Here is an 11,805-nt window from a genome sequence, read left to right on the forward strand (position 1 = left end):
AAGGAGTATCAACCCCAAACCAAGGCTTTGAACTAAAGTTCAACTTCTACAGTGATACAGAAACTAGGAAAAATCTCCTGCCTTGGTCCACATGATGGAAGAGGAAAGAACAAAGTGATTGAGGACTGGAGCTGAGGGCCCCGGGGAGGAGAATAAAAACCAGCCAGCTAGACTCGGCATATACATCACAGGACTCATCCTAAAGCCATTCAGTATGTCACATTCTTAAACAGATGGCTCTTCGTGTCGTCTCTTAGGGAATACTGTGTGAGAGAGAGAATTGGAGAGGACCATGGGGAAGGGCAGGCAATTTTTAGCCCAGCTTGGGTCTTGGTGGGTTATCATGTAGTATTATTTCGAGAATCATCTCAAAGACCTCAAGTTGCAAAATGATTCAGTAGAAGCAGCTTCTTTCCATTCTTCTCAGACCATGTTTTTAGAGTCACACAGAAACTTGGCTTTAGTAAGAAGTCTATAATACCTACCCTAGGCGGTCAGTGTTAACTCATCAGATAGGCCAACAATGACTTTGAAGAAAACACTAAAATATCCATTTTCTATATTTTATCTCTCATCTACCTTTTATGTATGTTGAGTCAAGATCTTCCTATGTAGCCCAGACTGACCTCCAGTTTATGATCCTAAGCGCAGCCTCCAGAGTGCTGAAACCACAGGCATGTACTGCCATAACACAACCACTGCCTTTGTTCTTTTTAATAATACTCTTGTGTTTTAACTTATCTTTACAGAGATAGAATCACCTCCCACCTTTTAGCCTCACATAAAATCCAGCTATAATTCTTAACTGATCCTTCTCAGTCTGCCTCACATAACTTTACAATTGTGAAAAGCCCTTTGTCATATTACCTTGTGTCTGGAACAACCTTTACATTGGGAACTTGACATCAACATTGGAATTTGGGGTCAGATGGAACTGGCCTTGACTTCTTGACCTGTCTCTTAAGTTACTAAACCTCCCTTCTTCAGTTTGCTTATTTATAACATGGTCATTGATATGGGAGCTTCCTTATAGAGTTGCTACACAGAAGCCATACAGTGCTTGCATGTAAATCAAATGTATATTAATGACCAGGAGCATCCCCAGTAGAGACAGACTATGTAGTTTAGCATTTTGCTACCTACTAGACTCCATGTCTGCAGAAAAATCTATCACCTATGATTCAGTTTCCTTTTTGGATAAAGGAAGACAATGGCAGTACTCACAGAATTTTGCAAGCACTAAGTAGACGACTTCTGCATACAGGGAGGATAACAAGTGCACAATATCTGCTCAATAATTGTTTATCATTCTCCTTTTGTTTTATCAGTCCATTGCTGTTGATCCCTTACAGATCTGCCTAAAACACTATGCCAGCACCGGTTAGATTGTTGTGGTTACAAGTAACAGGAAAACCATCCCATAGCTCAAGCTATAACGTATCTGCTATTTATTTAATTAGCTAACTTGGAATAAGAAGACCCAAAACTGAATGAACAGTTCAATAACGACATCAGGCACCAGATAGCTTGCTTTCTTTTCTTTTCTTTTCTTTTTTTAGCTTTCTGCTTAGCCATTCTGAGTGTGTTCATGAGAGCTCTCCTCAGAGAGCCAAGATGGCTGCTGAAGCTCGTAAGTGCTACATATTTACACAATGGGATTCACAGAGTGTTTTCAGCGAGGGAATGAGATAGAGAAAGAAGTAGCAAAAAGAATTTTTTCCTTGTATGTCTTCTCTGAAAGAGAAAAAACACCCCCTCCTCCTGAAGCCCATGGAAGGCTCCCTTTCCAGATTTTTGCTACAATGTGCTTACATTGTCAGAGCTGGTGCCCATCCGGCTTTGTCAACCAGGAAGAAGAACAGTTCAGAGGACTTAGTGCGGTCCCATGTAGGATCTTATACCAGACTTTGCTGACTCCCCAAGGGAGGCCTTACCCGAATGAGGAGCAATGGTGGGGTGGGATGGAGAGAGGTGCAGAGGGTAGAAGAAGGGTAGAGAGGGGGGACTTGGGCTAGTATGTAAAATAAAAAATTCTTGAATAAGAAAAAGAAAAAACAGTTCTTGGAGAGCCAGTTAACCGTGCCTACATCATTGTCCTGCTCTGCTTCAAAACAAACCCTTCCATTGATTCTTTTTGCTTGGATCAGTGTTCTAACTTCCTGTGTAAGCTCCTAAGCCTTCTCTATGGAATGGCCTGCACATTTTCCCTAATCCCATCTCCAAACCCCTACTCTGTAACTGATATTTCTAGACCCTTCTAGAAGACATTAACTCAACATGCCATGCACTTTCCTGTTGCTATGATCCAAATGTGCCTACTCCCTTCTATAAAATTCATAGATTGAAACTGAGTTTTACAAGGGATCATACCGAATGATTAAATCATGAATTATTCCCATAAAGGGGACGAGTGGGTTTAGAAAACAGGTAGGAGGGAGCACCTGTTGTGGTCTCCTCTTGTGCCCTGCATGGAAACCCATCTGAAGGGAGCGGTGTCCAAGATCTGCTGTTGGGTCAGCATCTCTAAGCACAAGACTTCCCAGCCTCCAGAGCCAAGAGAAATGAGTTGCTCTTCATCATAAACTGCCCAGGCCTTGGTACCTTGTTCCAGCAGACACCGGCTGGAATCATCACTTCCTTACCCATGGTTAAGTTGGCTAATAATCCAACTTTCATTTCTTCCTCTCCGTTATAACAATCACAAGACTATTTCCGAAGACTGCCCATGTTTGTGCTGGCCATTTTACATCTATTCATCTCACTAACCCAAAAGCTGTGAATGTTCCCTATTTTAATGATGATCAAGCTTAAGTCAAGGCAGGCCTAGTGACTTGTCTTAAACTGGAATTCAACTCTGGTACTTCCAATATTACTATGGCTTTTAAGAAATACTCTGTAGAGTGCTATCCTCATTGTATGTTTAGTCAAACAAATGAAAGGTTTGTGTTTGTGCAATAGGGCTAATAAAGATCATCTCTGCTGTGCTTCCTACTTCGACTTCCTCTGCCCTCTTCTCTTTCTCTTATATCCCAGATTTAACTCCCAGGAACAAAATTCTGGGGTTTTGTTATTATTGATTTAATTATCTGGACTCACATAGATTTGCAAAAGAAGCAGGATTACCTTATTTGAAGTAAAGTAATAGCACAGATTAAAGTAAAGAGAGGCCACAGGATTCTGATCAACAGCAGGCCACGTTAGTGAAGATAGTCACGGGTTCCAGGCTACAGTCTGAGGGTCTCTTTTTATGGGGTCTAAAGGAAGGAAAGGCTAAGTACTAAGGGATGTACTATGGATCGTTCTCTAACTTTATTGTTAGATTAAATTATATAGTCATTTATCAACTATGCATGCTTCTCATAAAGCATCTGATTTGAATTATATGTACACTCAATTTTGCATAGATAAGTAGGGGACTCTTTAAAAGGTTGATAGAGGATATATTTTAGCCTTACTGCATACACACAAAACCCGTTCAGGCCAGATAGGTCCTTCATACCCAGGTACATTGAGAATATATTTTAAAAAGAAACCATCTAAATTTGGTTGTTAACAGGGGCTTGGAAATTCATACTATTGTTCAAAGATGGGAGTACATGAACCCTGATGTCATAAGAGTTGGGGATGAGGGCTTCAGAGGTTGTTGGGTGCATTGTTTGGAAAAGGTGTGAGTACATAGCATGTGCCACGGGAGGAACTTGGATGCCAACTACATGATTACAGTATGTGGGGCTTACATATTCCAAGACCAAATAAGGGTCCTGAGGTGCTAAACTATTCCCTATGCTTGCCTGCCTCATTACCATATCATGTCTTTCTGTAGTCTCTTTAACAGTTGGTAGGTAGACCACTGCCACATGAGACTATCATGTCCATTATTTTAGTTCTTAGCAAGGTGTCCCTGAACTTCTCCTGACCGTTCCTGCATGGGAACGACATGACAATGGCAACTCCAGGTGACATCAAAGACACTCAGTCGATGGAGAATGCCGGGAAATGGTTTCTCCTCACTTTCTCTTGATGGATAATGAAGAAACACTCTCAGATTTCTGGTTACTTGTTTGCCTCTAGAAGATAGTCCCATCATCCCTCAGATGAACAGCCTCTCAATACCCAGTGAAACTGGATTTCTCTAGTAATAAACAAAGGAAGGGAAGTGAGCTTCCAGTTACCAGCAGAAATTGTCTCCCAGATGAGTAACGTACACTTGAAAGAGGCATGTAGTTCCTGCCCTGATGCTGCTGGCTCACGGCGAAGGAGACAGCTATCAAATTTCAAAAGTGTACTCATTGTGATGAGTGACAAACCAGGAAATAAACAAGGCGCTGCAAAGCAGACTGGCGTGTGCTCGAGGCGAAGGGTTTCTGTAATGACTTCTCTGCGGTGGTGACATTTAAATTGACACCAAAGAATGAAAACGAATCAGCTACGCACTGAGCAAAAAGGAATGTGAAGAAGCAAGAGTAAAGACCTCAGTAATTATTGAGGAAAACCTAAGACAGAAAAAGTAGCTTTTGCAGCTGATGGAAGCAGATACAGAGATCTACAGCGAAGCACTGGGCTGAGCTACCTGAGACCAGCCCAAGAGATGGAGGAGCGATAATATGAGCAAAGGGGTCAAGACCATGGTGATACCTACAGAAATAGCTAGTGAGAGCTCACTGACTCTGATCTGATAGCAGGCTAACATTCATAGGACCAAATTAGGCCTCCTGAATGTGGGGGACAGTTGTGAGGCTTGGGCAGTCTGTGGGTCACTGGCAGTGGAACCAGGACTTATCTCTAGTGCTTGAACTGGCATCTAGGATCACATCATTTTGAAAGGATACCTTTCTCAGCCTCAGTAAAGAGGGGAGGACCTTGGTCTTGCCTTGAAGCAAAATGTCAGATTTTGTTGACTCCCCATGGGAAGCCTTACTTTTTCTGAGGAGTAAATGGGGGAGTGGAAAGAGGGGGGAAGCAAAAAAAGAGGAGGGAGAGGGAAAAAGGATAGCTATGTAAAATGAAAAAGATTGTATTAAAAAATTAATAAAGATGATAGCATGGGATAAATTTGGTCTAGCTGAACATAGCGGACAATGAGGAAGAATGGGAACTCAAGAACAATCGCAGTGGGTTTTTGATCCTACTGCATGTACTGGCTTTGGGGGAGCCTAGGCAGTTTGGATGCTCACCTTACTAGACCTGGATAGAGGTGGGCGGTCCTTGGGCTTCCCACAGGTCAGGGAACCCTGATTGCTCTTCGAGCAGATGAGGGAGGGTGACTTGATCGGGGGAGGGGGTGGGAAATGGGAGGCGGTGTCGGGGAGGAGGCAGAAATCCTTAATAAATAAATAAATTTAAAAAAAAAGATGATATAACTTTTGAACAATTGGTAGAAGAAAGCTGGAGAAGAAGAGCGGAGTCTTTTTGCTGTCCACACAAACCCTTTCTCGTCCTGTTCTACAGTCCTAGAACATAGCCAAGTAATTCCCAAGTACCTTATACTTGGCAGGCTCTCTTTCAGACCAGTGCCTCAGAGGTGGCGGGGCCTTCCCTATGTGCTTTCCTTTTCTTTTTCCCTTTCTTCCCATTTCTCACTGGCTGCACTTTCTTTGTGGCAGTGTCTCAGCTTTGGTCCCTCATTTGAGAAAAACACTGTAGGATACTTGTTCCCATTGTCCCACATCACCATCAGTGAGCATCAAGCAGAAACATGTTAGAAATACCGACTTGGGAGCCCTCACCCACACCTGCTGAACCAGAAACTCTGAGGGTGCGGCTCAGCAATAAGAACGTGGTGTTTCAACAAGTCCTCGGAGTGATTCTGATGCACGTGGACGTTGATGCAGATATTGATAGTGGATCTGTGAGTATGGAGCTTAGAAGAAAGGATATATCTCTTAGACTTTCTTTTTTTTTTTCAAGGCAGGGTTTCACTGTTTAGTCCTTGCCATCCTGGAATTCACTATGTAGACCAGGCTGACCTCAAACCCAAAGATCCTCCTGCCTCTACTTCCCAAGTGTGCCACCACTGTCCAGCAGACTTTCTTATCTTCCCTGAGGTATGAATTCTTTTATTTATTAAAACAATAGCCATAGCAACAGGTAAAGTAAACTAAAAAGAAGGACCGAGAAAGAACATGAAGAGGACACAGGATTGTCAGGGTTAACTATCACTTGTCAGTGTTTCTCAACCCTCCTAATGCTGAGACCCTTTAATACAGTTCCTCATGTTGTGGTGACCCCAACCATAAAATTGCCTCACTCCATAGCTGTAATTTTGCTACTGTTATGAATCGTAATGTAAATATCTGATATGCAGGATATCTGATATAGGAGTCAAGACCCACAGGTTGAGAACAGTTGGTTTAGAAGAAAGGAGTGGAAGGCCGTGGAGAAGGAAGAGCATTTTGTAAGAGTCCAAACTGGTAGCCACAAGGGTCCAAGGCACAGTTACTCTACTACAGATTTGGAGATCTTACCCCAACTCAAAGGCAGGTCTGACCAAGTGAAACATGGTGCCCTTTCTGCCGATGTATGTGAGGCCCACTTCTGGTCAGTAAAGTGTGAGAAGTATGTTAGGGACTTTCGAGAAAATTCTTTCATTCTTAGTAGAGAGTGACAGTAAATACTGTTATCCCTACCCTTGGATATAAATGTGGGGGACACTTCCAAGACCCCTAAAAATCAGTGAAACTAAAAATGTGGTATGTATATATGCAATACATCTCTAAATATGTGTACAGAGAGCATATCTTCTACACACCAATATTTAGGATAAAATTTAATTTCTGTTGTAGGTATGTAGCGATAAACTACAACAAAAGAGAACAATTATAACAATGTTGCATAGTAAACATATAAGGGTGATTTCTCTCCTCGCTTCTTGTCCTTTCTGCTCCTCTCCTTCTCCTTCTCCCCTCCCCCACTCTCTTATGTCTGCCTATGAGATAAAGTGAAGCGAGGTGGCTGCCATGTACCCGTGGGTACCTTGTAACTGTAGCACTAAGTCACGATCATGGCAGTTACTTGAGCTAAACCACTGCTGACCCTGGCAGTTGGCCCGATAGCCATGATATTTACGGCAATGGGTTGGGTAATATACTTACATACATAGATATGAAATAAAGGGGTAATTCAGGTCCCAGATGGAACAGTGTGAAATTTTATCATGGTACTCAGAATGGAGCACACTTTAAAAACTACGAATTATTTCTGGAAATTTTCATGTAATATTTTTGAGCTGCTGTTGACTGTGGTAACTGAAGACAGCTGTATCCCTGGGAGCTGTGTTATAACCACGAAGGATCCTTGAGGACATTATCATTTTTAAACCAGGGCCGTGTTAGTGTTACCTCAGGAAGGAAAAACTAGCATTTTGGACACCAATGTGGGAAAATTACAGGAAGCAAAGTCAATGATAACACGGTGAGCTCCTTGAGGACCAGAGTGAGACACCAAACCTATGAAACAAAACTTTCTGTTGTGTCAATTAATAGATTTGTTCAATCAGATAAATTTAGGATTTCTGTTGCTTGGAGCTGGAAACAGCTTATGTGATATATGAAGGCTGCTTCTATTTTTAATTGTGAGAGTCACTGATTTATTCCAAATTCTCAAAAAAAGATTGAAGTATTGTTCAGCAAGTGTTGAAAGGGACTTTTCTAATAAGATGGAATTAGCAATATAATCTTATGAAGCAACAACACCAAAAACTATTTTAGGAAGAAGAGATTAAGCATTTTGCTTATTTGAGAGCAAATATATATCCCAATTAGTGTGTATCTCTACAGTTCAAATCATATTTTAATATTAGAAGTTCACTGCAACTAATGTTTTGAAATCTTATTTAGCATAAGTATGCAAATATTGAAAGTTTATGTGTTATTTTTCCATCAACCTTGAGTCATTGTAGGAACTGAAGTTAAATCTTTGGAAAGAACATCTTGAATATTAAAATGCAAAATACTCTAAACATAAAAACATTCACACAAAGTCAATGGTTTTGGCTGGTTGAAATACTGGTATCTTAATTTTATTTAGAAACCTGAATTATTAAAATACAATGAAGCCTAGTTCTTGGAATAAATGTTATTTACCACTGGAACACTGAGGTTACAGAAAGAATGCCAATTTCAAACTCAGGGGCTTTGTGTGTTAACTCCATCCCTGGCATCCATTCTGTGACTGCGGATACCTAATTTCCAACTTCCTTAGCACAGTGAGAAAAAATTGGTAACCTATAAAAGTCTTCCAATTCTCTAATCTGAGTTATCTTAAATTTCTAAAGTTAAAAATAACTATGGGCACATTTTTATAAACATGCTGCATTTAACTCGATTTTGAATTCCAAATGGGTAATTGCTTCTAATTCATAACTTGGTCTCTTCTCAAACATTTCTATTTGGAATTATTTACTGGAAGCAGGTTGGAAGCTTCCACAGAGATGAATTTTTAATTAAAATACCTGCATGCCATGCACTCAGAGGCATATTTAAAGAGAGGTGAAAATAGATTGTCACAATGAAGAAGGGCAACTTGTTTGTGTGGTAGTTAGAAACAGGCTTACAATTAAGCAGGATTCCTAAATCAGCAGTACATTCATTTAATAAACCACCAGATTAATGCTGTTATTTTTATCAGAACGCCACTGTTGACATTTTTCACTTACACTGTATAGTCCGTGCTGTAACAGGATTATTGTTGAAGCCTGAAGCTTGTGGAATTTGGTTTGTGCTGTAGCCAGTGTCCTCTCTGGCAACACGCTTTGTTGATTCAGTGACCGACATCAGCATGTGCAAACAGGAGAGCAGCGATGAGCGATGAAGGTTGATGAGATGACCCTGTGGATGAAGTATTTGCCATGCACGCACGAGCACCTCAGTTCAAATGCCAAGCAACCATTAAAATAAACCAAGCGCAGGGGTGTATGTCTGTCATCTAAGCATGGGGCTAGGGAAGACAGATAGATCCATGGAGTTCCCTGGCTAGCCAGCCTAGCGCATTGGGGAGTAAAGGAGAAAGGCAGCTACTAATGTCAGCCGCTGGCCTGCACATGCATGTGCTCACATTGTGCCAGCATGTACACATGAGTGTGAATACGCACACATACAACACATACACACAGAGAATGGTGGAAAGGATTTACTATGTTGTTTTCAATAGACCCAGACAGATTTCCCCTGATTTATCCTTTGCATTTGTTCCTTTACCACCCTTGTCCCCCAACAAGGGTTATGTAATATATATGCCTGCATGGCTACCAATTCAGGGTATCTTCTTAGTGTGTGTCCTAGGTACTATCCTGGTGCTGTGATAAAAGACCTTAACAAAGGCATCTTAGAGAGGAAAGGGTTAATTTGGGGTCCTTATGGACAGAGTCCATCGTGGCAGAGAAGATATAACAGCAGGATCAGGAAGCTGACTGATCCAAGTTTTTATTCCCATACAGGAAGCAGAGAGACACAGCAGGAAGCAGGGCAAGGCTCTATACCTGCTAGGCCCCGCCCTACCCAGTGATGTACTTCCTTAAACAAGGCTCTAGTTCCTGAAAGTTTTATAACTCCTTCCAAACAGAGCCACCAAGTGGGGACCCAGTGTTCAATTACATGAGCCTATGGGGAACATTCCTCACTCAGAGCACCACAGTACATTCACAGTCTGCCCTAATTTTAAAAGGCAGTATGACTTAACCTTTGACTTGATAAATGTGATTCAATTGAGTTACACTGCGGTTCTTTCAGAACTTAAAAAGTAAAATGCCAATATAAATATGTGGTAATTATCACCAGAACTGTTCATTTTTAACTATTAAATTTAAACAAAGAGCAATGGCTGTTTGTTCATGCAAAACAAACAGTGCCTGCTTAAGATCTTTTTGATTAATCTGCTTCCCTGTGTGCACATTGATGAGAAAATAATGCCTCGGGCTCAGCACATACATCCACAAAATAAAAAGCATTGCTGTTCTAGGCTGCTCATCAGCCTTTCCCAAAAGAAGATCATCAACAGTAACTAAGGCAGGATAGACTGGAGGGAAGGGAATCAGGCTTTGAGGCTCAGGCCAACACATTGAAGGCTTGGCAGATGCAGCCCAGTTCAACAACAAACGCTGGGAACAAAAGGGGGCCTTATTGCTGGGGACAGTGGCTGAATGATAGACGGAGAGGAATTCACAGGGAAGGTAACAGCTGCCAGATCACACTAGAAACTCCATCTGAAACAGTATAGCAAGAGGAAAATGGTTTTAACCACAACTAGTTGGGAACTAGACACTCTGTGCTCCGCCAGAGATCATCTACCGAGACTTTGGGGAAGAGGAGAGGCAGATGCATCCAGATAGAAGGCTGTTTTAGACACTCTCTCTTCTTTATCTTGTCCTATATGAAATAAGAACCTGTAGAACATTTCAAAAGGTGAAAATTGCTTGAATTTCTTATTGAAACCAGTGTAGGGGTGGAATTGGGAGTTCAGGACATGATGTAAAGAAGAATGCCTTCCCAGATTGCTTTGGGAAGCAACAGGGAGGGATTTAGGTAGGCTCAGGATGGGATGGGAATGTCTGTTCGATCTGGGGTGGGAGCGGGTATGAAGCTCCAGGACTGAAAACTTTTTGATGTATCTGGGGCACTGGGCAGTCTTATACACTGCTAGTGTTAGCAGATCGAGGAAGGGCAGGTGTAGGACTGGTGGGGAAAAGCTGATAGGAGAAACAGAGATGCTAGGAGGAAATATTGGCTGAGGTCCCACAGGGAACCAACATCCTGAGCATTGTGTAATAATGAGACACTGGGGATATTTGGTCTTGGTGTGAGAAAGTTTGCTTCAGAAGAAAAATCCCAAAGACCCAGCTAGCACAGCGCTGAATGGAATTATGTATGATGTTCTCCTGAATGGACTCACTCAGAAACTCCATCTCAGGTTTACATATCTCATCCTTGTTTTAGGTCATTTTCTGTTGCTGTTACCTAGTAATGTGCGATTCCCCTCTGTATGCTGTGAATACCATTGGTTAATAAAGAAGCTGCTTTGGGCCTATTACAGAGCAAAATAGGGCAAGGTGGGAATTCCAAGCAGATAGAGGAGGAAAGAAAGCAGAGTCAGGGAGAAGTCATGTAGCCACCAGAGGAGAAAGATGCCTGTGAGCTTGTACAGGTAAACTAGGAGCCTTGTGGTAAATTATAAAATAATAGAAAGTGGTTAATTTAAGATATAATAGCTAGCTAGAAATATGCATAAGCTAATAGGCGAAGCAGTGTTTTAATTAATACAATTTCTGTGTGATTATTTAGGATCAGGGCAGCCGGGAAATGAACAAGCAGCCTTTGCCAACAACCTGGGGAGTAAAGGGCTTACAGATTCCAGGCCTAATTTGAGGGTAGCTGGGGCAGAAACTCAAGCAGGTACTGAAGCTGAAACCACAGAGGAACACTGCTTACAGTCTCATTCTCTGGATCAATCTCAAAGGCTTATGTGTAATTTCTTACTCAGCTCAGACCCATCTACCTAGAGATGGTGCTGCTCACAGGGAGAAGCGCCCTCTCCTGTCAATCATCAGTCAAGTCAATCTCTCATAGACATGACCACAATTTGATTGAGGCAATTCATCAAGTAAGGTTCCTTCCTCCAAGGTGACACTAAGTTGTGTCGAGGTGACAATAAAACTATCTAGCACAGCTCTCTTCCGGAATTTTTAAATAAGAAAGTTAGCGTGTTGATTCATTATCTTCTCATTCAATTTTGAGACAGAACAGAGTAATCTTCAAGCCATTGATAGCTCCGGAAAGAGGGCTAAAATGGAAAAGGAATTGATATCAATATGAA

Source organism: Microtus pennsylvanicus, chromosome 15 (genome assembly GCF_037038515.1).
Source record: "Microtus pennsylvanicus isolate mMicPen1 chromosome 15, mMicPen1.hap1, whole genome shotgun sequence".
NCBI classification, from domain to species: domain Eukaryota; kingdom Metazoa; phylum Chordata; class Mammalia; order Rodentia; family Cricetidae; genus Microtus; species Microtus pennsylvanicus.